The sequence below is a fragment of the Anoplophora glabripennis genome, unplaced genomic scaffold (genome assembly GCF_000390285.2).
Source record: "Anoplophora glabripennis isolate ALB-LARVAE unplaced genomic scaffold, Agla_2.0 scaffold655, whole genome shotgun sequence".
NCBI lineage: Eukaryota > Metazoa > Arthropoda > Insecta > Coleoptera > Cerambycidae > Anoplophora > Anoplophora glabripennis.
The window spans coordinates 229453-235510 of NW_019416763.1; positions in this window are offsets into that span (position 1 = coordinate 229453).

Here is a 6058-nt window from a genome sequence, read left to right on the forward strand (position 1 = left end):
TGGTTATGAAATGAAATTTAAATTATTTGAACTCTTGGGGCTTTGTAACTTCAATATTAAATTTTATTTAAAGTGAAACAGAGCTAATTTCTTTACAACCATAATAATCACATCTGGTCAGATGAAAACCCGCACACTATTCGTCGGTTTAGCTTTCAGAGGAGATTCGGTATGGGCAGATGGGTATTATATGGGCATCAGATACCGTTACGATGTCAATTGGAACCTGCAAATCTTAAAGCACAGGACCGTATGCACTTCTCCTGAAATTTATTCTTATGCTTTGACCATGATGTGTCTCGTAATTTATACTCGAATAGCAATTCGGCGAGTCCAGTATTGGTAAACTAGTCCGCCTCATGTAGAATTGACGGCGGCGCACTGATCATCAAAGCAAACCTGTATTGGTCCACTAGGTCGTAAATAATTTTTTTGTATGGTACACGGGTTCACTTACCTTTGCCGCTTTGCCAGTGCAGTGCAGAGAATTGCTTGGTGGAATATGTTGTTGGTATAATACGTATTATTATTTATTAGTTGATATTATTGTTGGTTCGTGTGTCAAATAAATGTTATCTAGTAATTTAGAAGATTCTTTGAAGCGGAAGATAATGAAATAACTCGGGAAAATCCCCAAATAGTGAAACCGGTTTTTATCGAAAGTATCGAAACAGACTCAGAGTTTAAAAACAAAGAGCTTAAGTAAAGTAGAGTAGGTTAAAGTTTTTGATATTATTAGAAATATTTGTTTCTTAAAAGGTATTTCGATTCATGGTTTGCCTATACCTTTTATACTGTAGCAAGAGTTATGTAGGTACGTAAAATTTACGAAACACAGCTATCTTAATTGCATGTTATTATCCGCAATGACAGACATATCGCCACAGGGAAATGTATAGGGGCGGAAATTCAGTTAGTCTCGTCAATATTTTAACGGTTTGTCGCTCAAGGGGAAATGACAGACAAGTCAAAAAATGTCTTTTAAACGATTTTCAAATTTGTTCCGCCAATAATACTCTCCAATTATGGAAATTTATGGCAAACCGTTATCACCTACACCTCACATCTGACCTACAACTAATCAGTGACGTCACTATTAGAAGTTGAGTCGGTGTTTAATCGTAAATGACTTGAGCAGCGCACTGTTGGCTTAACTTAACAATTTCTGGATTAATTACATTAAATTTTTGATACGACGGGTTTATTGTAATGATTTGCGTTATTTCAGTAATTTAAATCAGGTTATCGATCTAAAGTTAATAACAGTGAAGTGCTGGGCTAGTGCATTTAGCTGTGTGATAAAAAACGGTGTTTCTTCCAGATCGAAAAGCATTTAAGGACCACCCTGTACGTTTGCCATACACGCCGCCACACGTACTGGCATACCTACTTGCCCGACGGATCCATTAGGCCAACAACAACAATATCATTTCAATAATTTATTAATAGGAATTACACATGTACCGTGCAAGCGATATCACCCGTTAAACCCATTAGTCCCACGCATAAATCCTAATAATACCGTTTAACGCGACGGCGATCGATCCCGGCGCACGTATTTAATAAACAAAAGAAAAACCACCGCCGCCAATTCCGGCGGGGCTGTAAATCAATTACGCGTAATTGAATGAATACCTAATAATAATGACCAATGGAGAAAATCCGCGCCCATTTCGCCCGGCACTACACGAATTAGCCGGACGCGATATCAATAAATCAATTAGGACTGCCCTGCCTATCTCGGCCTGAGTGTTGCTTGCATGTGTTGTTCTCTCCCACCACCGCAATTAGACGTCTACAGGGCGAATCACCCGCAAATAGAAGCCAAAAATCATTATAAATCGATTGTGCACGGATCAAATAGTTTTTAAATACGTGTTTGTCCAATACCACCTACAGACAAGGCCGTGTCTTATGGCTGAAATTCTGACCTGACATCAGTTGGGGTCGTTTCGTTGCTGAACACACCACAACTGTAGACAAAATTCGTACAAGCGCTATCACCTAACCTCATTTAGCTTCTCGAATTAGTTTAACGGTTTCCGCTTGGTTTTTCGATTGACTTTGTATTAAATATTTACAAATCAGTGAAATTAATAAAGTAAAATGCCACATACGAGTCGTATTGTTATATAACATTAATGGAAATCGGAAAAATGGAGCAAAAATTTTCCAAACGAACCTCTTAAGGAGGGGGGGTTTACTCAAATTCACAGATGTACTTGAAATTTATATAGCGTATTACCCAGTGCTCCCTTAGTGCGTCATATTTTTTTGAAATTTTTTTTCAATCTAGATTTTGAGATATTGTTTTTGAAAGTTGTTCATTTTAACATAGGTTTATATGGCGAAGATGGACGGTGCGGCTCTTTTTTGCCCATAACTGAGAAAACAAATGTAGAAATTGTGAAACAAAACTTTTCCATAGACAGTACACAGTATTAACTTATTTTTTATGTATAACTAATGTAAGTTTTGAACATAGTACAGCTGTATTAATTAGAAACAGAAACCAATAATTGCATTTCTGTCTGACTTGAGGAATAATGTGGCAACATCGCAATCAGCTGACAGCAAGGAGGAAATACATTTGAAAGACTTGATAAAAATGAAATTGATTTCAAACATATACATTTTTTCTAAATCCCATGTACATTGTCATCAACAATAAATTATCCACAACAGATGATTTTTTTGTAATGTTTTTGAAAAACTAGATTAATTAAAAAAGACTAGGAAGCTGTGATATATTTGTTGGAATAAAAAATACAGTTGATAAATCCTTTTAATATATTTAATGGTTTATAAAAACATCGTAATCCGTACGAGTTTTCTTTACTTGATTAATATAATTAGCAATACTTGAAATAAAAACATTTGTACGGAATAACAAAGGAACGTAAATATTTCTCAGCAAACTTTATATCTAAAAAATTAGTTATAGTTGCAAAACTTTTGTAACATTACTAAAATAGAGATTAAAAACAGGAGCAGTTAGTAATAATGTAATTTCTATCACAGAACCTTCAAAATTGCATCCAACATTTTCTTCGACTTAGACAAGAGATGGGCACGAGTGTCATTTTATTTCTTTAGAACTAAATTATCATAATTCTCGTTGTTTTACCAGTTCACATGATTTACGGATTTTAAATAAAGGATACAGATCTTCGCGAGGATAATACGATATATTTGCTATATATAATAGTTATATTGTACATAATTTACACACAATACATTTTTGAACGCGTACGCATCTTTACCCGAATTTAAAGGTTTGCAGTGTGTACAACTGCTAGTCAATTATTAGCGCTGTTGCCACATCTACATAGTCTTTATACGTTCATTAAATATAATTTAAAATTACTTAAATATAATACTTGTATGTTGTTAATTAGTCAATATGTATGCTATGTGCATATGAGTAGATTTATTTGCTATATAGATAATGTTTATCGCAAATAATTCCAAAATAATTTAATTTTTTCAAATTGGCAGCGGGCTTTAGTCCCATAAGAAAAACATGGGACTCCCCTGCGCTCCTCACTTCCCTCGGATTCCGATATATCTCCTTAAGGAGGGAAAAATTGATATCGGCAATACCTAGAAAAAGTTTTACGTCAACAACAAATTCTAGTTTGTGATTGACATTTTGTGGAACAAAATATTGTAAATTTCTCAGTGTCTCAGATATTTTTCAACACAAATAAATTACTGCCCAAGTAGAGATAAAAAGTTAAAAATAATTGACAACTATCAAACGTTAGAAGCAATTTAAAAAAGCAGAGATATCATACTTGATATGGGTCAATAATTTTAAAGAAATATGATACGGCAAAAAAATTTAAAAACATTAAAGTAAAGTATAGTCTTCCGATGTCAGTTGAACATGTATAAAAACGCCTAGCAATAAAATTTATTGAGTTTCATAGGAGTCCGTAAAAGTTTTCCGCTAAAGTTAAAAAATTATAATAATTTGTTTATAATGTAATGTGTTAATTTCTATTATATGTTCATTTGACCAACAACATATTTTAATTATTTATGTCCTCAAACAATTTTATTATATTGATTGATTAAATTTCGTTTTCCAAAATGCCATGTTGTAATAATATTAGTAAAAAAACATACCTCTTATTTCTCTCTTTCGTAATTATTGTAATATGAATGATTAATAGAAGGTGCCTGTAATAAATTAAAATTACCTGAATCACGCCAAATTCCGCATTGCTGCACTGCACTGCTAGGCCATTTGTTGTCGACTGAATTTATGGCCAGGTCGCCCAGTGCGGCTGTGTTTGTGCCGCGTTTGCTCACGCCCTCATTTTTCAACTGGGCGACTTGTATATGGGTATTTCTAAATAAATATGGGTTTTTTCAAATATTTCATTGCCGAACCTGGTACATACTGCCAACCTTTTAGTTCTTCAATTGAGATCGGAAAGACTATACGACTAGTTTAATACCTCTAACGACTCTCAAATTACATTACTTAAAAATGAAAATCGCCCAGGTCCAATTATCAGTTATGCTGTTGTAAAAGAGCAAGTAAATTTTCAGATAGAAACGTTTATGGTAAAGTCATACACTTGAACATAGACAAATTACAACATCATGGAAATACAAAATCTCTTAAAACCGATTTCCGAGTTTATTTGAAAGAATTTAAGATATATTGGAACTGGATTTATTGTGCCTTATCCAAAAAACAATAAAAACCATTTGTAATACATTTTTAATAGATGCAACTTTCGAGGAAAGACAATAATTTTTACAACACATTGACAATATGTTTGCTTACCTTTCAGAGAAGGAAAAATATGTTATGTTGTGTCTAAAGGCGTAAATATTGTTTCAATTTTCTGAAAAAATATAAAGTACTATGTTTGTAAAAATTTATATAACTATATAACTTATTCAACTAATTCAAAATTTAAGTTAAGGGAAATTATTGTCTCTACAAGACAAAGTCGTATTATATTATGTAGCTTTGTATTTTTTAACAAAATTGAAGATGTTGATTAGGAATTATTAATGGTTCACAAGATCTATAAAAACTCTGAAAAATTGGTGCATACATTCATTCACATTAAAATTTTTGATAATGTGTTTGCTTAATTCTTTTAAGTGAATACAAATATATAATTTTGTAACCCATAACAATAGATAAATAGTACGTAGTTACACTTATTTTATCATTATCGACAGTATTGGTTTGATTTTGGTGTTTAGTTTAGATTTATATAATGTTGAACAAAAATTTTGATGTAGCAAATAGCTATGCAGCATATAATTTTAAGCACATGACTTTAATCATCACAACGATTATGTTAAGTAAAATTATACTTTGAAATATAGTAACGCAGTAATAGGAGGGGTAGTAAGGTGTTAAAAGCGAGACTGGAAAGTTAAGCTGGATTCAAGTATTCAGCTATTGGTTCGAATCTTGCTGTAGCAGATTTGCACCCTGGGTATGTGTACATAAGAGAGTTGTAGAATAACTAAATAAACCATGGGCAGACCCCTGAGGGATTAGTTAATCAATAATTATAACTGTATAGGTATAAGTATACTGAATGGAAGGTGGCATTGGGTAATACAGATCTAGCTGGTGGCACGTTCGATACCACTTAAGGCGGGTATCCATTTGTGGCAATGCTCCGTAACGTAACAACGAACATGTTACGGCCTGTTGCAAAAGGTGACACGGTTCGCTGCGAAAGTATGTGTGGTTTTGGTCGTATCATTCATTCCGTAACGTAACAAAATAAGGTTACGAGACGACACAGGAACATAAAATCGCAGTATGAACCTAACTGCAATAATGTCACTGCAATTGCAGTTAGCAGCAGCGTCATATATTTTTCATCATACAATTTTGAAGGATAAGAAACGGATATCTCCGGAAATCTTTTCTTCACTCCACTTCATGGCACAATCACAGAAAAACACACTCTTCCTAGTCACTGCAGAAAACAGACTGACCCCAGACCATATACAAAAGACTGACGAAACAAAAAATAAGACAAAATCACATGTGCAACAGGCAACGTTATAG